This window comes from Papio anubis, chromosome X (assembly GCF_008728515.1).
Source record: "Papio anubis isolate 15944 chromosome X, Panubis1.0, whole genome shotgun sequence".
Lineage (NCBI taxonomy): Eukaryota > Metazoa > Chordata > Mammalia > Primates > Cercopithecidae > Papio > Papio anubis.
The window spans coordinates 79,557,614-79,580,029 of NC_044996.1; the positions used below are offsets into that span (position 1 = coordinate 79,557,614).

General features: G+C 45.9%; 1 protein-coding gene across 5 annotated transcripts in view; it reads right to left on the minus strand.

Moving 5' to 3' along the window:
* NHSL2 (NHS like 2) overlaps positions 1-22,416 on the minus strand; it is a 138,348-nt gene that overhangs the window by 19,910 nt on the left and 96,022 nt on the right. The gene's annotated exons all lie outside the window — the stretch shown is intronic.

The window sequence follows — 22,416 nt, forward strand, 5'->3', positions numbered from 1 at the left end:
GTTCTGTGCATTTGTGGATGGCAGAAATTGCTGGGAGGGAAGTGGAAGCACTGGGCATCTTGAAAAGTAGCATTCGTTCTCCCAGGGACTATGGGTGGCCCAGCCCTACAGGCATGCACAGGCACGCATGGGACTTTGAGTGAAGGAAGAGAAAGAGACCAGGTGGGATGGGGAGGGCCCTTCCGCTTTTTGGCACTAGGTGGCGCTATGGGATACCAGTGAGTTAGCTGGTGAAGATGAATCACAAGTCCCCAGAGCAGTCCACGTAAGAGGCCCTCCAAGCAAGATCTCATGGCTCCTCACAGACTGTGGGGTCACAAGAAACTGAATCCCATTCTGGGATTTGCCCAAGTTTCCCAGCATGAGTTGGACTTTTTTTTTTTTTTTTTTTTCCCCAGGGGAAGTGGGTGGTAACATTCATTAAGCCTCTGCTACTTTTGAGTGCTATGCCAGGCACTTCACATCTGTTACCTTATTTCATTCTGATAATGATCCTGGGGGAAAGAACTAACTACCCTTACCCTCATCTTAAAGATGAGGATGCTGAGGCTTAGAGAGAAGTCACTGGCCCAAGGTTGACAGCTAGCGAGTGGCTCTGTCACAGCCCTGCAGCTGCCCATTAGCTCTGAGGACACTTAGCACCTCTCTGCCCCCACTCCGCTGGCCCTGTAGTCTAACATGGCCAGGCTGGTCTCCTAGTTCTGCCCTGTCCTACCCCCCGCCCGCCGCCAGCTTGCAGGATTCCAGTGGGGGAAACAAACCCCACTTCAGAGGCACATTTGCTTTGTCCCTTTAACAGGAAGGGAGGGAGGGAGGAAACCATGGTGTTTCTGACCATGTGCCAGGCACTTTCACCAACATCATTTCATTTTCTCTCCACAATTCAGTGAGGCACGTGACGCTGTCTCTAATTTTAGAGTGGAGGGACCTGAGTCTCAGAGATATTAGATCATATGGGGGACTCCAGGTCTTCGTGACTCCCAAACCCATATACACTCTTAACTCAAATACACCGTGCTTGCTGTCTCCCAGCAGAGACTCCTGACAAACTTAAAGTCTCAGCCTGTCTGGATTCTGGGTCTTTGCCAAAGCAACGAAGCATGCATCAGGTGCACTATCTCTGGAAGCTCTGGGGGAACCAGCCAGGTGGCAGTTCTGAGTATGTGGTTGACTGCCCCTTCTAGGGAGGGACAGGGTTATGGGGTCGTGGGCTTCATCAGTGAGCACTGGGACTACCCATTACTCTTCAGGGGGCCTGACAAGGTCTCCAGCACCAAGGGGATTTCTCATGACATCACAAGTAGTGATAGGTGAGCCCAGATTGTGATATGGCCAGAGAAGGTGGAAAAAAGTCAGACAGAGTCAGCCTTGCCCTAACCCTAAAGCTGGAAGCACTGTGGGAATGGGGAAAAGAACCCTGGATTCCAGTCCAGCCTTGCTGCTGACTCTATATGGGCTCTGGCATGAGTCTCATCCCCTCTCAGGCCATGGCTTCTTGATCTATCTAGTCACTGTTGAGTCCTTGGGGCCCAGCACACTACTTGGTACACAGTAGGATCTCAATCCTAGTTTGGTACGTAAATGAAGAAGTGAGTGAATAAATGGGCCACTGGATGGAGACCTAGAGGCAGCCTGCTAAGGGCATCTGCAGGTGGTACAAAGCTTGGAGGACTAGAAGATCTCCTCTAAAAGGGAATGAGGGGCCGAAAAACTCTCCCTAACCTGGAAAGATGCACTGAAATAACCTTTACCAGGGGCTCATCTGAGATCCTGCAGTCAGGTTCAGAAAAGCAACTGCAGAAGCCTGAGTGGGGGAAGATGTGGCTTAGAAGAAGCTTGTGAAAATGAAAATCTGAGGATGTGAATTGACAGGAGATTGGTCAGAATCACAGACTGATCTAGCTGTCAGATGCACCAATGCTTTCTTGGGCTGCTGCAAAAGCAGTGTGGAATCCTCGAGATGGGCAGGGCCCACCTGGGGCCCTGGCTGCCCTGTGGAAGGGGACAAAGCCACACCTCACAGAAGCCCTTTGGCTTGCCAGGAGTAAGAAAACATCAGAATAAAAGGAAGGAAGGAAGGAAGGAAGGAAGGAAGGAAGGAAGGAAGGGAGGGAGGGAGGGAGGGAAAGGGGGCAGTAGAGGGGTGACAAGGATGGCGAGGGTCCTAAAAACCTCCCCTGGGCTGGCCAATGGAGGAAGGCAAGGAAAATCTTGCTGCCTGTGAAACAGCTGTGACTTCCCCACATTCATTCTGCAAGTGAGGAAACCAGTCAGGCAAGTGGCTTGAGGTCCCTTGCCCCGTTTGCCGAGTTTGACTGTGAACCTCAGCAGTTTGACATCCAGAGCCCGTACTCTTAACCTCTACTCCCCACCTGCACCCACGCCGTTGGAAACAGAATCTCCAGGAATTTCTACATCTAGAAAGCTCCCTAGGCAATTCTAACATCCAACACAGCCCAGCCTAGAGCAGCATAGAGCCTTGGGAACTAACTAGCCCAGGTGACATTAAATGGCCAATTTGGTTCTGAGCCTTCCCCTAGAGCTCCCTGGAGCAAGAACCGACCCACAGATCCAGTTCTAGCACAAAGTAAGTGATCAAGAAACATAGCGTGCATGACGATCCCTCAGCAGGTGCCATGGTCTGATGTGAGCTCGCCCCTCCTGGGTACCTGCCTTAGACAGCAGGTGACACCCATTTGAGAGAGATGTGCCACAAGGTCGGTGCAGAATTCTGTCCTCGAGAAACCAGGTCCATAGGAGCCAAAGCCTGTGCCCTTGACCACCAGAACTGGCTCCTGAGGGTGGGGGTGGACTCTTCCAGGGGATAAGGAGAGGCATTAATCAGGCAAGAGACCACCCCCTTAATGGGAGGTGGGGAGTGGGCTCCACCTCCGGCCAGCACTTCCTATATCCTGCCCAGACTAGGGAAAGCTCTGCAGGCCACTTCTCCCCAGGGACTCCAAAGACAGAAACACAAATACCAGGGCTCTCGGTTGCCCTGGTAACAGCGGGACCTACTTGGAAGAAAACAGTTTCTTAAAGGCTTAGGAGGGTGGATATTTCCTTTGACAGAGAGCAGGCCCTGACCTGCTCCCTGTGTCCCCTCTCCCCTTCCTGCCTGCCACACATGGGGTAGAGCAGGGCCCCTCACCTCAGCAACTCTCCTGATGGGGGGTGGGGGTGGTGTGTTTGTGTGGGAAAGTAGGGCCAGGGCTTTTTATTCTGCTCTTACAGTGGGCTGTTCAGGTGAGAAAGAGGCTAAAATGGAAGGTGTCAGCAGGTGAACTCATGGCAAAGGTCCCACGGCCTGGGGAAACCTTGCCTTGTAGGATCTCCTCACACGACCAAGCTAGAGAAGGGCAGGTGCCCCCAGTGACTGTGGTCTCCTTCACCTCTTACATCATACAGATGAGGCCTGTTGGCTATGAGGCTTGCCGGAAAGAGTGTCCTCAAATTCATGACCTCTCCACCCACAGTTCAGCCCCTCCTCCTCTCTCACCTGGGCTACTGAAGCAGGCTCTAGTCTCTGCCTGTTCTAATAGGTCCACCTTCAACATGCCTGGGGGTGGGGGCCAAGGGCCTTTGAATTCACACACCTGGCCTTGCTGCTCCTGTACAAAACCCCTCAATGGCTCTCTTTCCTCGTGGGAAGAGTTGTAGACCTAATTTTGGCATTTTCTTTCCTATCTGCTCATTAATTATCTATGCCATCTAATCTGCCTATGCTATCCTTCGTTCCTCTTCTACTCAGCCCAAATTCCAGACATCTTGAATTCCTTCCTGCTTCTCTGTACCTACCAGGCCCTTGCATGCCTCTGGGCCTTTGCACACTCCATTCCCTCTCCCTTAAAAATTCATGAACATTCCTGGCCTCACTCCAACTGGCAATCAATCTTCTCCTCAGTTTCAAGACCACTTCCTCCACGAAACTGCCTCCACTCCCCAGACAAGCCCCTGCCCTTCTGGGTTTCCCCTCAGGCCCTCTAATCCCTACCCCACTGGCCTGTGAGGCTTGAGATCCACTTGGGAGCAGAGGCTGGTCCATGACTCTAAAGTGAGTTTGTTACTGCAAGACTGTGGTTCAGTGGGAGAACATGGACTTGTCCTCTTTGCAGATGAAGGCTGCATTGGCAATGGCCTTTGGAAGGAGGACTGGCCCCCTGAGACCTGGCTGAGGGCTGCTGGTATGCACGTGGAGCTGGGAGCCCCCCAGATAAGGTTGGAGGTGTGGACAGTAGGAACAAGTGGGGGAAACAAAGCAGGAGCTTGCAGAGCTGCTTGTTCCTTTCCAGCGAGCACCCCATTGATGGCTTCCATTTCTCTGAGGGCCATCACCTCGTCTCAGTAGTGTGCTAAAGAGTGACCTCTACTGGGCTTGAGAGTCACATAGACCTGGCTTTGAACCCTGGCTCTGCCACTCCCTTTCTGTGTTCCCTTGACTTGGTCATTTCACTTCTCCTAAGCCCCAGTTTCCTTTTTCTGAAAATTGAGATAATAATAGCATATATTAATGAGATGATTGATATAAACCAGCAATAACAACAAAAATAACTAATAGTGCTTACCATGTATTGGGCATTAAGTGGTTTACATTTCTTAACCCATTGAATCATCACAACCCTATACGGTAGGTAGTGTCATTATTCCCCCTTTTGCAGATTAAGAAACTAAGCACAGAAAGTTTTTCCTGTCCAGTGTCACAGCACTAACATGCAAGTGCTTTTGACCCCTCCAGTAAGATAGGCAAAGTTCTGTGGATCAGAAGTGAGGCCCATGGAGCAGGAGAGTTCCAAGATCCAGGACAGGGTCTTGGTCTTTTTTAGATCATGGACCTTTTTGACAGTTTGGTGAAACCTCTGGATCCCTTCTCAGAATAATGTTTTCACGTGCATAAAATAAAATACATAGAATCACAAAGGCAAACAATCATACCGAAATGGTTAGAAAAATATTTTTAAATTTTGTGATCTAGTTATGTTACTACTTTCATAATGCATTTAATCATAATATTTAGTGGCAATTCTATAGATTAGAAATGTTGAGGTGGTGATGAACACAAATGATTTTTTGAGATACTTACAACTGTAATGTGATATGAAAATATTTGTGATTTCTGTTGGTGATAAAGTCACAGATACCGCTAATACTACTGTGGTTTGTCACCTACATTCCTAATTTGAGAAAATGCTAAATTGTTGTTTGAGGTTCGTGGAGAAAAGATCAAATAATCTTCCCATCCAAGTTTGTAGACCCTCTAAATTCTCTCCACATACCCCTTGGAGGTCCATGGAGCTCGAGTTAAGAAGCCCTGACCTAGGGTGTCAGAGAAAAGACAATGGCAGCGCTGTCAGCTATGGGGACAAGCTGGGGGCTGGCAGAAAGACAAGCGTGTGGTTCCTTTTTCAAGAACTGTTTACAGAAATTGTGAAGTCTGGCAGCTCCCTCTTCCTCTTGGTCCTGAGTCAGCAGCCCAGGGTGGGGCTGAGGCGGTCACACTTGGTTTGAGTTTCAAGCTCACCACATACTCATCCCAAAGAGTTGATTTGTTGCCATTTCCTTACCATGGAAATGTTGGTGGGCTTTGCTCCATTTTAAAATGGGGACCTGCTTGCACACACAGATTTTTCATTAGTCTGGAAATAATCTTTAAGTGGACATGTGGCTCTGAGACATTTTCCGAACTAATGAATGCTTCCACAGTAGCACCCTAGCCAGGCTTAGGGCTTGCAGAGGGAAGGGGAAAGGTGACCAACTAGGCCAGGGACCCCCAAACACTAGCCAGAATCAGCACTTGCACAAATCCCCAATGCTTTTTCCTGACTTCCTGACTTTACCATCTGTCGGCTGAGTCCCTGCCAAATAGGGAAGCACAGTCCTGGGTGCCGTGACCAAGGAGACATATGGTCCGAACAGGAGCAGGCCTCTGCTTTTCTAACTTGCCTCTGTTCCCATTCAAGACCCAAAGCGAGTGGCACTCATGAAAAGCAGGCCCCAGGCGTATCCACAATGTCTTGCGTGGGGGTCCCAGCTAGCCAGGGCCTGCTGCCTTCTGCTCTTCCCCAGGCCCTCATATTTAGTCAGAAATGAGCAACACTTGGCTGATGGCCATATACTAAAAGGGCTGCAGCTTAATTTCCACAGTGAGAGGGTAGAATTTTGACAGCCTTATGCACCATAGCCACTGGCTAATAAAGAAGCTGGTTCAGAATGAATCTGCCTCAGTTAGCTGAGGAGACATAATAATTTGCTTTGGAGGTTCAGGCTGAGAGCTCCACATGCAGGAGTGTAGAAAAGACTCATTTTCTTGACTGTAAAAGACATATATGTATGTTCTTAGGTTGGCCAAGGCTCTCAAATATAGGCAGAAGGAGGTGGAAGGCCAAATGGGAATTCAAAAGAAATTCGGTTAGCTAGATTGACCAAGAATCAAAGAGAGAAGACCCCAATTACAAAAATCATAAGTAAATGAAGGGACATTATAATTACCTTTACAGAAACAAAATGGATTGTAAAGGAATACTATGAACAACTGTATGACACTAAATTAGACAACTTAAATGAAATGCTTAAATTCCTAGAAAGACAAACACTATTGAAGATGACTGGACAAGAAATCAAAACCCCAAATAAATAACAAGCAAAGAGATTGAATTAGTAGTAATCAAAAATGCTGACAAAGAAAAGCCCAGACATAAATGACTTCATTGGTGAATTCTTCCAAACATTTAAAGAAGAATTAATGTCAATTCTTCACAAACTATATAAGGGAGGTAATACTTCTCAACTCATTCTCTGAGGCCTGGATTACCCTGATACCCAAACTGACAAAAACATCACAAAAAAACTACAGACCAATATCTCTTATGAGTATAGATGCAAAAACCCCCAACAAAATATTAGCAAACCAAATCCAGCAACATATAAAAAGGATCATACACGATGACCAAATGGGATTTATCCTGGGAATGCAAGATTGTGTTAACATTTGAAAATCAATTAATGTAATACACCATATCGATAGACTAAAAATGATTTGATAAAATCCAACACTCTTTCATGATAAAAACTCTCAACAAACTAGGAATAAATGGGAACTTCCGTCACCTGACAAAGGACATCTATAAAAAACCAACAATAACATCACAGTTAAAGGTGAAATACTGGATGCTTTTCCCCTAAGATCAGGAACAAGACAAGAGTATCCACTTTCCCTACTTCTGTCCAACATTGTACTGGAGGTTCTAGCTACAGCAATCAGACAAGAAAGAGAAATAAAAGGCATATGGATTAGAAGGGAGAAGTAACCTATATTTGCAGAGATGACATAATCTTGTACATAGAAAATCCTAAGGAATTCACTAAAAAACTATTAGAACTAATAATTGTGTTCAACATGGTTGCAGGGCCATGAAATCAATTTAAAAATTGTATTTCTATATGCTTGCAATGAACAACCTGCAATGAAATTAAGAAAACAATTCCATTTACAATATCATCAAAAGAATAAAACACATAACAATAAATTTAACAAACGTGGCGTGAAACTTGTATGCTGAAAACCAAGAAACATGATAAAAAATTAAAGGTGGAAACAAACGGAAAGACATGTTCATGGATCAAAATACTTAATATTGTTAAGATGGCAATATTCCTCAAATTGATCTACAGATTCAATGCAATCCCTATCAAAATTCCACTTTATTTGTAGAAATTGACCCCCTGATCCAAAATCCATATGGAAATTAAGGGGACCCAGAACAGTCAAAGCAATGTTTAAAAAGAACAGAGTTGGAGGACTCACACTTCCCAATGTCAAACTTTATACAAAGCTATAGTAATCAAAATAGTGTGTTGCTAACATAAGGATAGACATATAGATCAGTGGAAAGAAACTGAGAGTCCTGAAATAAATCCATACATCTATGGCTGATTGATTTTTGGTGAGGGTGCCAATTCCATTCAATGATGAAAAGAATAGTCTTTTCAGTAAGTGGTGCTAGGACAACTGAATATCCAAATGCCAAAGAATGAAGTTGGAATTCATTCTCATATATATACAAAATTAAACTCGAAATGGGTCCAAGACCCACATGTAATGACTAAAACTATAAAACGTAGAAGGAAACACAGGTATAAATCTTTAAGGCCTTAGATTAGGCAGTGGTTTCTTAGATATGACATTAGTAGCACAAGTAACAAAAGAGAAAAACAGAAATTTGACTTCATCAAAATTAAAAACCTTTGTGTCACAAATAATGCCTTCAAGAAAGTGTAAAGAAACCAGGCATGGTGGCTCATGCCTGTAATCCTAACACTTTGGGAGGCTGATGTGGGAGGATCATTCGAGGCCAGGAATCTGAAACCAGCCTGATCAACATAGCAAGACCCTGTCTCTATAAGAGGAAGACAAAATTAGCTGGGCATGGTGATGTGAACCTGTAGTACCAGCTACTTGGGAGGCTGAGGCAGAGAATTGCTTGAGCCCAGGAGTTTGAGGCTACGGTGAGCCATGATGGTCCCACTACACTCCAGCCTGGGTGACAGAGACTATCTCAAGAAAAAAGCGAAAAGGCAGCCTACAAAATAAGAGAAAATATTTGCGCATCATATGTTTGATAAGAGACTTGTGTCCGAACATATAAAAATATCTTACAAATCAATAATAGAGAGACACATAATCCAAATCAAAATGGGCAAAGGATCTGAACAGACATTTCTGAAAAGATAGTACTATATAATCTTTTGATTATGTGGTAATGGCCAACAAACACATGAAATGATGCTCGACATCATTAGTTATTAGTTATTAGGGAAATGCTGATAAAAACCACAATGAGATCCCACTTCACACCCACTAGGATGGCTATAATAAAAAAGTCAAACAAATGTTGGTGTGGATGTGGAGGAAGTGGTACCCTTGTGTTAATACATTGCTGGTGGGAATGTAATGTGATGGAAAACAGTCTGGCAGTTCCTCAAAATGTTAAACACAGAGTTACCATTTGGCCCAGCACTTCCACTCCTAGGTATGTACCCGAGAAAATTGGAAACCTATGTCCACACAAAAACTTGAACATGAATGTTCATAGCTGCATTATTCACCATACCCAACAAGTGGAAGCAATCAAAATGTCCATCAACCAGTGAATGGAAAATTAAATAAATAAATAAATAAAAATGTGGTCTATCCATACAATGGAATTATCCAGTCACAGAAAGGAATGAAGTACTGACGCATGCTATAACATGGATGGACCTTGAAACATCATGTTATGTGAAAGAAGCCAGTCACAAAAGGCCACATAGTCAGTGATTTGATCCTATGGCATGTCCAGAATAGGCAGATCCATTAAGACACAAAGTCGATTAGTGGTTGCCTAGGGCTGGGGAGGGGATTGAGGGGAAATGGGGAGTGACTGATAATGGGTAGAGTTTCTCTCTGGGATGAAAAAATGTTCTAAAATGGATTGTGGTGATGGTTGTGCAACTCTGAATATATTAAAACCCAGTGAATTGTATGCTTCAAATGGGTGAATTGTGTGGTTTGCACATGTTTTTGTTTTAATAAAGTTGTTATCAGAAAAGAACCTTGGTAAGTCAGAAACATACCATAATATCACACTCAAGCATCAAAAGAATGGCCACAAAATGTGATCAAGGCAGCTGTGATAAACTGCAGAAATTCTAGTGCATCATACTAGATCCTATAGTGACTATGTATCAACAGATATACTACCATTTAAAAGTAAACTGGTTACTGGGATGCAAAGATATATGCTATAGAGACAAGCCCCGTACTCAGACCTCAGTAAACTTTTACTAGTGTCTTTGTTCTAGTTTAAAGGGGAAAATGGGGCTGACAGTAGCATGCATAGTTGGAGTTTCAAGCTCACCACATGCCCACCCCAATCATTTGACCTGAATCTTGATCTTGAAATCAGCTTTCCTGGCCTTATGCCGGGATTTCACAGCCCAATCTGTAGGACCCTGGTACCTACACATATAGATATGTAGGTGGCAAAATGGAGATAAAAACTCACTGACTAGTTGTACTTATCCTTTATAGACGGAGATTTAGTTGGTGCTCTCAAAAGTGGTCAGACTTTCCCACAACAGCTAGCCAAGTCTCTCAGCTTCCAAGACCACCCTCGTTCTCAGCTGGACTCTTTCTCCCTCCCTGAGGATGAATCCATTGCCCAGACCCCGTGAGCACCCCCTAGCTGTCCTCACTGGGGCCAACCATACTTGCTACTGTTATTAAGCATCCTCAGGTGGACCACACTCTTGCTCACGTCTCCTCCCTTCTAACCTTGAGGAATCTTGAGCTTCATTTTGCTCCAGTATAACCTGATGAGCCCAGAACCACGCCCCTGCCCCTGAGTGGAGTGGGGACCACGGATGCAGTCTTTTATCATGAGTCCTCTATAGTAGTCTCTACTTCAACTCTGTCCATTGCTTATGTTGTGATTCAATATGTTATTCTTGTCCATCTGAATTTATTTAATATTTGGACCTCAAAGATCTATTATGTTTAACCACATTTCAAAAGCTTGTGATTAAAGAAACCATCCATAATTTCACCTTGTCCATGTGCATAAGTATTTTTACGTAAGTACAATTGCAGTAAAGATACAATTTTGTGCCATTTTTTTTTTTTTACTTATTAAATCACAGGAAACTTTATGATCCAGTTAGAATTACTGTCATACTGAGGGAGCAGACAGAAGTCCCATGCTCCATTATTTCCAACGATAACAGTTGTTAACATTTATATATATATAGCCCTTACTACAGGCATTGCTCTAGGCACTTGACAAATTTAATCTTCATGACAGCCCTATGAAGCAGGTACTATTATTTTCCTCATTTCACAGATGAAGAAACTGAGACACTGAGAGGTTAGATGGCTTGCTTGGTATCACAGCTACTATAACCCAGGCTGCCTGGTACTTGAGTTTGCACTCATAACTCCTTTAGGGGGTCTTGAGCTTGAGTGCGTGCATCAGAATTCTTTGGAGAGCCTGATAAAACAGGAATTGCTGCGCCCCACTCCTAGACATTCAAATTGAGGAGGTCTGGGGAGGGCCCAGGAATTTGCGTTTCTAACAAGTTCCCAAGGGATGCTGCTGGTGCAAAGATCACATTTTGAGAATCACTGCCCTACACTACACTAGTGGTTCACATGTTAGAGATACCTGGAACCCAACACCAGCCCTTACAGTGGCCAGGAAGGGAGCATTCCTTGTCATCTGCCTTCTTATTTCCTTCTGTCACCCTTCCCCCAACAATGGCAGGACGTCCACTGAGCAGTTGCATATCACAAGGGGGTTGTCTTATCCATGCCAGCCCCAGACTCAATTAGCTAAATGCAATCCCATCCATTAAAAGGCCTGATAAATCAGCCCCTGGCTGTCAGGCTGCCCCGGCCGCTGCTGAATTAATGCCTGTGCTGTCACTTGCCTGGCGCCTGTAGCCAATTGATCTCATAGGTTAATAAGATTAACTCAGGATTAACTCAGTCAGTCTGCCTGCAGCCTCTCACGCCCCCCGCCCCCCCAAACTTGGGGAGGTTCAGGATTGTCCTTGGTGGGAGGAAGCTCTACCTTCCTCCAAACACAGCAGCTTTTCAGGATAGTAAGGGGCCCTTTAGGTTGCACCAACTGAGTCAAATTTGACTTTGTAATCTGCAGGATTGGGACTAACTCATCTGAAAATTGATTGCTGGACATGGAGAACAAACTGGTTCAGTGTTAACAAGGAGGAACGGATTTATCCATCTGACCACAACCCAAATTGCTCGAAAGTTTTGGCAGCTGTGTTAACAGGGAAATAAGTTGGGGCATGGAGTTGGACAGACCTGGCTTTGAGACTCTGCCTCATCACAACCTCGCTGTATGTTCCCTCTGAACTTAGCTTTCTATATCGACAAAAGGAGGCCAATAATACTTCCACCCTGTCTGCATTCCGGAGCAATTAAAGAATCATAAATTGGCCTATCGCTTCTTCAAAGGTCACTGCCTGAGAAGACAAATCAGGAATGGAGATCAGAGCTCAGAATGGAAGATGAAGCCAGGTTTCTGAGTTCAAAGATGAGTTCTTCCTCTTCCCAAATTCCCCTCGTATCTGCCTATTGACTTGCCTTTATGGAGGTCACCTCTGCCAAACAGTCCTCTTATAGTGGACACTGTGATGTGCTGCCAAGGTTCCACCTCAGGGATAAATGACTTATTCTCTTAAATGTTGGCCGAGCTGCCAGAAGGCATTTTGTTGTTAGCCCTCTTTGGGGATTACCTTGTCCAATGTCACATCTTGCCAAGGTGGCTCCCTCACCTCAACTCAGGGCATCTCTGTGGGGCTTTCTCAGCTCCAGAGCTTCCCCTTTGGATTGACTGTGGCCTTTGTTGCAGTTTACGTTACCCCCTCTGCATAATCCTGCCTCCTCACCCACTTTCCACAGTTGCGGATCCCAAGAGCCTCCCTAACAAACTTCCTGCACACTAATCTCTGCCTCAGGGTCGGCTTCCTGGGGCTTCCAACCTCCTCTGGCAGGAAGGGCCCTTTGCAGTTTGAGAGGCGCATTGACACATGCTGTCCCGTGGGCTGGGGCATGGCTCAGAAGCCTGCTCCAGACAGGAGGCTGCTGCTACCCTTCCCACTCCCTTTGCTTGCTAATGGCTTCTAGGCAATTCCCTCTTTTAAAAATTGTCATGCTTTTCTGTTATGCTTTTCTTTTTTGTTCTTATCACAAAAGTGAAACATGCTTATCATAGTTAAAAATCAGAACATACAAACAAACAGAAAGAGGAAAAGAACATTCATAATCCTACACACCAGAGGCAACCATGGCTGATACCTTGGGTATATCTTTCCAGAAATTTTCCTATGCCAAACAAAGATGGAATCATACTGTAAACACTGTTTTGTGGTTTACTTCAACTCTCTCTCATTACCACAATAACTATTTTCTGCTAGCCATGTTCAGCCTCCCTATGAGAACGGGAAAGTGAAGACTCAGAAGCCTGTAATCCCAGATACTTTGGAGGCTGAGGCAGGAGAATCGCTTGAACCCAGGAGGTGGAGGTTGCAGTGAGCTGAGATCACGCCATTGCACTCCAGCCTGGGTGACAGAATGAGACTGTGCCTCAAAGGAAAAAAAAGGAATGAAGTTCTGATCCAGGCTACAACATGGATGAACCTTGTAAACATTACACTAAGTGAAAGAAGCCAGTAACAAAAGGCCACACATAATATGACTCCATTTCTGTGATATATCCAGATTAGGCAAATCCATCGAAACAGAAAGTTGATTAGTGGTTACTAGTGGCTGGGGAGAGGTAGGGGTTGGCAAAAGTGGAAAGTGACTGCTAATGGGAAAGAGGTCTCCTTTTTGGCATAATAAAAATGTTCTGGAATTAAATGGTGACGCTTGTGCATATCTGGGAACATTCTAAGAGTCACCGAATTGTATGCTTTAAATGGGTGAATTGCATGGTATGTGAGTTACATCTCAAGAAAGCTATTAGTAAAGAAAGAAGTAAGTCACATCCCGTTGCTCCCCAGCACATCTTCCCATAGATTCTCATCACACAGGACTAAAATGCAAAGTCCTTACCATGATCTATACGGCTTGAATGATCTGGCCTCTGCCCCTCCCTGCTTGCTGGCTCTTTTCTTATGACAGGGGCCTTCTTGCTGCTCCTCAAACATGCCAGGTCCATTCCTACTTCAAGACCTTTGAACTGGCTGTTCCCTCTGCCTGGAACACTCTTTTCCCTGATCTTCACATAGCTTGCTTCCTTCCTTCATTTGGGTCTCTGCTCAAATATCACCTCTTCAGATAGACCTCTGATCTTGCTATGGTGTCCTGATCCTAGTCACCCTAGCCACATCACTCTGCTTGCTTTTCTTCATAGCACTTGCCACTACTTGAAGCTTTTCTTGGTAAGTGGTTTCATTGATGACTGTCTGTTTGCCCTATCCTGGACTGTAAGCTCCCTGAGGTCAAGGACCTTGTCTGTCTTGGTCACCAGCATATCCACAGTGCTTGGCACATGGCAAGTGGTCATTAAATGCATGTTGAATGAATAAATGAGTGAATCTCACTTCAGCCAACTGTCTTTGCAAGTATCCACTCCTGCTTCTGAGGAGGACTGAGTGTGAGTATGTCAAGGGGTTGTGTAGCCCCTCCCTGCTGCTAAAATGCTACTACGGAACTGCTGCTGCTGCTGCTGCTGCTGCTGCTACGGCTGCAATTCTTTAATTTACCTTATACTTACTTACTGTGGGACTTTGGACAAGTCTCTTCACTGAGCTAAGACTCAGTCTGTATTTGCAAAACTGAGATAATAATAATGTCTCACAGGGTTGCTATGAGTGTGTCCAGTACTTCTTAGCTCAGTGCCTGGCTCACAGTAAAGACACAATAAAGAGTAGCTATTGTTGTTATTTAAGCCTCCCACCTTTCCTTAATTCCAGGAATTTGGGACACTCTTTTTGCAGCAGAGTGGAGGACTACTTGTACACCCAGACAGTGCTGGACCTGTGGTCTGGACATCCTCCGCCCAGTTAGCTATCTTTCCCACATAATCCTTTATGGCCTCAGCCTGCACAACCGCAGGCTCGGCCCCTGAGAGCAGCCCCCAGCCACCCTGCACAAGTCCACCCAGGTAAGGTGGCTGGATGCTCAACTGGCCTTCATCCTCCTTTTCCGGGCAGAGTCGGGGGCAGGGAGATGTACTCACAAACTGTTTTCCACTATTCTGAAAATTCTCGGTCCCAAAACATTGCACATAACCTCCATGGCCAAGTTACTTTCCTAATTCCGGTTGCCATAACAACACGATTTAATGAAGGAGCAATTTTTTTTTTCTTAAAATAATTCAACCCGTTTCCATATCAACAGGGGTTTATTTTGGTTCCACATGCAGCAAGGGCTTGGTAGCCAGCACCTGACAGCACCTTCTGCACTTTGGGAGGAACTCGGATTTCCAGGGGGCAATTTGAGATGTGGGACAGGGACTGTGGTAGCCATGTGTGCTGAGGAAGCCATGGCCTCAGTAAAGAGAGCAATCAACAGTGGGGGCACCTCAGAAGTTCCTCCTTGGGTTTTTTTTTTTTTTTTTTTTTTTTTTTGTGGGAGGATGGAAGAAACAGGGAGGGGACAAGCCGTTCAGCATCCTGTCCAAAGTCTAGGGCCTACAGAAACCAACTCCCTGTTGCTGGGCCTCCCTCACAAGACCATAGGCCAGGAGGAGAGTCCCAGGGCTGGGGTTGGGCCTCTTTGTTGGAAAGCTTGCTGGAGGGGGTCACGGCAGGGGACAAGGCTGCACAACATGCATAGTAAATGATTCTATCTGTGCCTAAGCTGGCTGTATGTGACTAGATTCCTTCATAAATTTACTCATTCAAGAAACATGACTGAGTACTTACTAGGTGGCTGGTACTGTGCAGGGGGCCTTGAGGACACAACGAGATACAGTCCCTGTCCTTAGGGAGCTCCCAGTCTGGTGATGAGGAGGTCATTCTCAGAGGCTGTCCTCTAGGCCAGTGCTTCTCAAACTTTTTGTGCATATGAATCACCAGATCCCCTGGGGATGCTGTTAAAACGTGGGTTCTGGCGCAGTAGGTGGAGTGGGGGTGTGTGTGCTGAGATTCTGTATTCTTAACACTCTCGTAGGTGCTGTTGCTGCTGCTGCTGCTGGTCTTCATACCTCACTTTAAGTAGCAAGGATCTAGGCAACTAAGAAGTTGGTGGAGAAAACACGGGACCAGAGGAAAGCACTTCACCCCTCTGTTCCCGGCATCCTTGCGGGGATGCTCCGTCCTGTGGGTTCTGGCTGCATCTCCTACTGGAATGGGGTGACTTTCTCATTGAGCAGAGAACTCTGCTTCGCTTTCTGAAGAACTTCTCTAATTCTGTGGAGTTTTTAATAAATAAGAATGAAAAGGTGGAACAACCAGGGTGTTTAACAACCCCAGCTGAGAGGCCACCAGAATTGCTTCAATTCCTTTCTAGAGAAGTCTAAGTCAGCCATGTAAAGCAGCACACGGAAGGACAGAGCCCCGGCCTTTCTCAACGAAGACTCTGCCTCGGCCGGGCGAGGTGGCTCACGCCTGTAATCTCAGCAGTTTGGGAAGCTGAGGTGGGCGGATTACGAGGTCAGGAGTTCAAGACTAGCCTGGTCAACATAGTGAAAACTCGTCTCTACTAAAAATACAAAAATTAGCTGGGCATGGTGGTGCGTGCCTGTAATCCCAGCTACTTGGGAGTCTGAGGCAGGAGAATGGCTTGAACCTGGGAGGTGGAGGTTGCAGTGAGCCGAGATTGTGCCATTGCACTCCATCCCGGGCGACAGTGCGAGACTCTGTCTCCAAAAAAAAAAAAAAAAAAAAACAAACCTGCCTGAATGCGCACTTAGGAGCAATGTGTTTAGGGGGGCCAGCATAAGTCAGGAGTCAAGTTCCAGTTCCAGCTCTGTTTCTTCCTAAGCCCTGTGACCTTGGGCAAGTCAAGTCACCTCCCAGTGCTTCATCTATAAAATGGGAATAACAATCACACTAATTCACACGGTTGTTTTGAAGATTAAACGAATTAATGTTTGTAAAGTGCCTGACACACAGCAGGTACCAAAATAGCTCATTCATTCAACAAATACTTAGAGAGCCCTTTCTGTGTACTGGGCCCATAAGCTTGGGGAATACAACAGTGAACAGGACAGACACAGTCCATGCCCTCATGGAGTTCACACTAAAGCAGAGGAGATCTGAATGATGAGAAGGAACCAGCCGCAGAAAGAGAAAAAGGGCATACTTGGCAGGGGAAACAGCAAATGCAAAGGCCCTGGGGTGGAAAAGGATGACTGAAAGGAGCCAGTGTATGTGCAATGTGTGAGGGAAGCATGGCAAGAAAAGATGTCCCAGAGGTGGGTAGGGGCCATATTACTTCAGAGTCTTATGGGCTGTGGTTAGGAATTTGGATTTGATGCTCAACATAACTGAAAGCTGTTGGAGGGTCTGTGGTCTGGGGCGGGGAAGGGACCTGTGTGGTGTGACCTGACTGCTCTCCTTCACTGCCCACAGTGCTGGCAACCTGGGCTCAGCATTTCCTTCTTCCCTGCCTAACCCACATCTCCTCAAATTTCTGGAGCTAGAAAGCCCATACAAGGCCTCGGGATTTCACGTCTAGATGCTCACTGGAGAAATGTGTGGGATGCACACACTACTAGCCTGCTGCAGTCTGCTCAGGCTGCTCTGTGTGCAGAAGGTCTCTGTGCTCAGTGACCACTCTTCTGGCCCCGCCTCCAGGCAGCAGAGCAAAGGCTCTGGAGCAGATGATGTGGGTTCAAATCCTGGCTCTGTCGCTTATTAGCTGTGTGACCCTGGGAGATTCACGTTGCCTCTATAGGCCTCTGTTTCCTCATCTGTAAAATGATGTAAGAATAGTAACTGCTTCCTAGGGAAGTTGTGATGACTCAATGAGTGAATGTGAAGGCAACGCTTCAGCCTGGCACCTAGGAAGTGCTGCACGAAGCCTGTGGACAGGCAGTAGGTTGGTGTCTTTGACTTTGAAACTGGGGTGAGTTAATGTATGGGCAAGTACTGCAAATGCCCCAGAACCCTTAACAAAGGGCAGCTACTGCCATGGCCAGGATAACACTGCACACCAGTGTGCCACTGCATCCCAGTTTTTACTTTCCACCTTGAGGAATCGCCAAGACCTGTCAATCTGACCTCCTAAATCCCTCTCAAATCTGTTCCTTCTCCCACTCGCTGGCACCTCCCCAAATCAAAGCCCTGTTACTTCTCACCTAAACAATTACAAGAACCTCCTACCTGCTGCTCTTCCTCCCTCGGATCTTGCTCTCTTATGATCCAGCCTCCACAGGGCCATGAGAGTCATCTTCTAGACACACACAAGTCAGATCAGCTCTTCCCTCTGCCTCAAAACCTCCAGAATAAAATGCCAGTTCCTCAGCCTGGCCAAAAAGGTCTCCCCAGTCTGGCTCCTGCCTCTTCTCTGCTTCACATGCGCCACTTCCTCTAGGAGCACCATTCACCAGCTGAATTGTTCCTTTGCTCTAGAATGCCATTCTCCCACCCCTGCCCTCTTTTCCACCTAGTAGAAGTCTACCCTTGCTCCTAGAGTCTCTATGACATTGTCCCAACTTCGCTTTTCCTCATGGGTTTTTCCTTCCTCCAACCCCCCCACCCCGGACTCTGTCTTCTGTCTGTTGGTGCACATGGTTTCTCCTCCCCACTAGATGGTGAGCCCTGAGGGCAGAGGAGATAGCCCTGTGAGCAGAGCAATGACATCATCTGCCATTGTGTAACCTCAGCACCCAGCTTAGCCAAATCAAGGGCTCATGAGCACAAACACTGGCAGGGCCCAGGCAGGTAACACCAAGGAGAGAAGCAGGTTGAATGGGGTTGGCTGTGAACTGGGGAACTCCCTGCCCACCCACAAGGGGGCAGAATCCCTTAGTGTTAGCTAATTCATCCATTGGGACCAGATCTTAAGATTTTTTAAAAAGGTGCATTGGGAACTAACTTACATTATTTATTTATTGTATATTTATTTATTTATTTATTTCATTTTTTTTGTATTTTTAGTAGAGATGGGGTTTCACCGTGTTAGCCAGGATGGTCTCAATCTCCTGACCTCGTGATCCACCCACCTTGGCCTCCCAAAGTGCTAGGATTACAGGCGTGAGCCACCGTGCCCGGCCTTTTTTATATTATATTTTATTTTTTATTATTATACTTTAAGTTCTAGGGTACATGTGCACAACATGCAGGTTTGTTACATAGGTATACATGTGCCATGTTGGTTTGCTGCACCTGTCAACTAGTCATTTACATTAGGTATTTCTCCTAATGCTATCCCTCCCCCAGCCCCCACCCCCCGACAGGCCACAGTGTGTGATGTTCCCCACCTTGTGTCCATGTGTTCTCATTGTTCAACTCCCACCTATGTGTAAGAACATGCAGTGTTTGGTTTTCTGTCCTTGTGATAGTTTGCTTAGAATGATGGTTTCCAGCTTCATCCATGTCCCTGCAAAGGACATGAACTCATCCTTTTTTATGGCTGCATAGTATTCCATGGTGTATATGTGCCACATTTTCTTAATCCAGTCTATCATTGATGGACATTTGGGGTGGTTCCAAGTCTTTGTTATTGTGAATAGTGCCACAATAAACATACGTGTGTGTGTGTGTCTTTATAGGAGCATGATTTATAATCCTCTGGGTATATACCCAGTAATGGGGTTGCTGGGTCAAATGGTATTTCTAGTTCTAGATCCTTGAGGAATTGTCACACTGTCTTCCACAATGGTTGAACTAATTTACATTCCCACCAACAGTGTGAAAGCATTCCTGTTTCTCCACATCCTCTCCAGCATCTGTTGTTTCCTGGCTTTTTAATGATAGCCATTCTAACTGGTGTGAGATGGTATTTGTTTATTTGTAAGCTCCACTTCTGAATGTGGAAAACTCATTTTTTAAACCATGCAGAACAAAAAATCCTGAACTTCAGGCCACACTTGGTCTTTCAGCCTATCATTTTGCAAACTCAGAACCTTTTGTGTGTGTGTGTGTGTGTGTGTGTGTGTGTGTGTGTGTGTAATGAGGGAATGAATGAATGAGTTTTTCTGGATTCAAGTTTCCTACAGCTACTTTAAATTTCAAAGGTTTGGGGGAATTTATACATAGTCAGTTCAGTTGCTATTTGGTTTGATTTTTTGGCGTAAGGACATGAACATCAAAATCAAAAGTCAAGTTTTTACATTTCTCTCTTTAAAAATGAAGCCCAACCTTCTTTTACTTGGTGGCTATAATAGTATTGCATTTCCTGGGTAGCTCACAGGCCTTGTGAGCAGACCTGTAACCTCAATTGTGGTGACATCCCTCTTTGAGATGTGGGTCACTCCAGAAGGAAGGGAGGGATGTGAAAGCCACAAAGACTGTTTCCATGGTGGCTGATTTGCTTAGTTTGGTAACCTCTTATAAACAAACTGTGCAGAGGATGGCAACAGCACAGTTCCCTCCAACTTCCGCCTACCTCATGCCACTTATCTTAGCCCCAAATAAAAGAGGTTGGGGGAAAGACTGAGGATTTTGAATTACAGGCATCAAGGACTCAAATTCCTTTTAGGTCCTGACTCCCTGTCCTTGGGACTCCTATAACTGGCCTTGGGCTGCAGGGGGGACTTGCCCAGAGGCCTGCTGGGTGGGAGGGAGCCAGTAGCATTTTCTGAGTGACTGGAACACCAGACCTTGAGCTGCTTGATCCCCCATTCAGGACCAAGGCACTCAGTCCCCCAGCTACCAGAGGTGTTGGTTGATGGCTCACAGTTGAGTCTCTTCTCCAAGGTAACAACCCCTTTCTTAGGGGGCAGCCTGCATCCAAGGTCTGGTCAATAGATGGGGTGGGGTGGGAGGTGGGGGAAGAAAGGCGCAGCGGCCTGGCCTCAGTTGGGGCCATCTGAAGAGCATCTCAGCTCCAGAGCTTCCCATGTTATCAACTGAGGTCTCCAGTGTGACTACATTGCATGTGAACTCCTGTCTCTGACCAATCCTGCTCCCTCACAGGTGGTGTTCTAGAAGGCAGTTCCCAACAAACCTCTTGCAGGCAAATCAATATCTCCAAATCTGTTTCTTGGAGATGACAGCCTATGACAATCCCCTGCCTTGGCCTCTTTTCTCTCCCTTCCTTTTCTCCCTTCTTGAGCACAATCATTCCAAATGCCCCCGTGATCATCTCAGAGGATGATCCTCAACTCTTTCCTGTTGCCACGGCCACTCTCCCAGTCTGCCTGCTTGCATTTCTCAAAGCCTGGTGGACATCTTCACCTGGATACCCACTTTTTTAAGTCTCAAATTTAATATACTTAAAATAGAACCCTCTCTTGCTACCCTAATCCACTCTTCCTCCTGACTTCTGTATTTCTGTTAATGAATCCCAGGCTGGAGACCTCAGCGTCACCTCGGGCAACCTCCTGCTCAGAAACCTTTGCATCTCCTCAATGTGAGCGGAACACATGCCCATGCTCCTTCTCTTCATACTCAAGGCCTTCCTTGTTGACTCCAATGAGGCTGATTTCCTGACAACCCTCTAATCCAGGATTTCTTAACAGTTTAATGGCTTGGACTCCATCAGGAGCCTAATGAAACTTATGGGCCTCTACTTGGAATGTTTTTACAAGCACAAAATAAAATACATAGGATTACAAAGAAAGCCAATTGCATTTAAAGTTATCTATAAATGTCTTAAAATTTGCAACATAGTAATATGCATTTCATTATTAACACATTAAGCAACATGAGCTAGTGGCGGGTCCAGTGACTGCCATGATTTTGAAGTAGTCGTGAGTGGGACAGTAATTTAAGGCACCTGCAGCAGCAGTAATGAGATATAAAAACATCTGTGGTTCCTATTAGAGACAAAGTCACAGGCTAATGCCACTGTGATATGTGGCCTGTGTTTGTAATGGAAGGAAAGCTAACTTTCAATTACAGGTTAATGAAGATAAAGTTATAATTTTTTCCTCATTCAAGTACATGAACTCCTGGTCAAGCACTTCTGTGCTATGGGGAGTCCATACTCTAGCTCAAATTGGATAGTCACACTTCCCTGAACGAATGTCATGCATCCTACATCCATCTTGGTTGATGCTGGAAACTGGTACTCGGGCACTGGGTCAAGTTGACCTCACTCTCCACATGGACCTTCTGCCACAGGCTGGCCAGGGCTTGGGACTAAAAGCTGTGCAGAGCACTACCTGCCCATGGGCAACCCTGGGAGGGTATCTTCTCTGGCTTTTCTCCTCTCAGGTCCCAGGCGCTGTCTGAGTGAATTTACATGTTTCCGATAGCCCAACCAAGACTACCCAGGCACTTGGCTCATGGGGTAGTGCACAGCCATCAAGCCAGCTGTAGAGCATCTAGTTGAGGATGCCTTCTCCAAGGTGCCATTTGGAGCTGTGAAGAGGCCACTACTCTGCTTGGGCCCTTCTCCTGAACCACAGACCTGGGACTCATCCAGCTCTATCCTTGCTACCAGATTCGAAATGTTCTGCAATGCATGGGACTGTCCTGTACAATGAAGAATTGTCTTACCCACAAGAGCCACGATGCCCTCAGTGAGAAACACTGCTTAGGAAGTTTATAGCTGTTTGCTTAGTGCTTCAGTAGTCCTTGGCCTGGGGTGCCAGCAACAGAGGCAGAGCGAATCTGTGGGCATTTCTCTGGACTCTTCCCAGTCCCCTCTGGCCTGAAATCCCAGTGACCTTTACATCTAGGATTGGGATTGAGGGAGTGATGTATAATATGGTGAGAACCTTTCCCCTACTCCCTCCACTGTGGCCACTGCAACTATCAGTTCCAAATCCAAGCTTTCCCAGGCGTGGGACTTTGCTA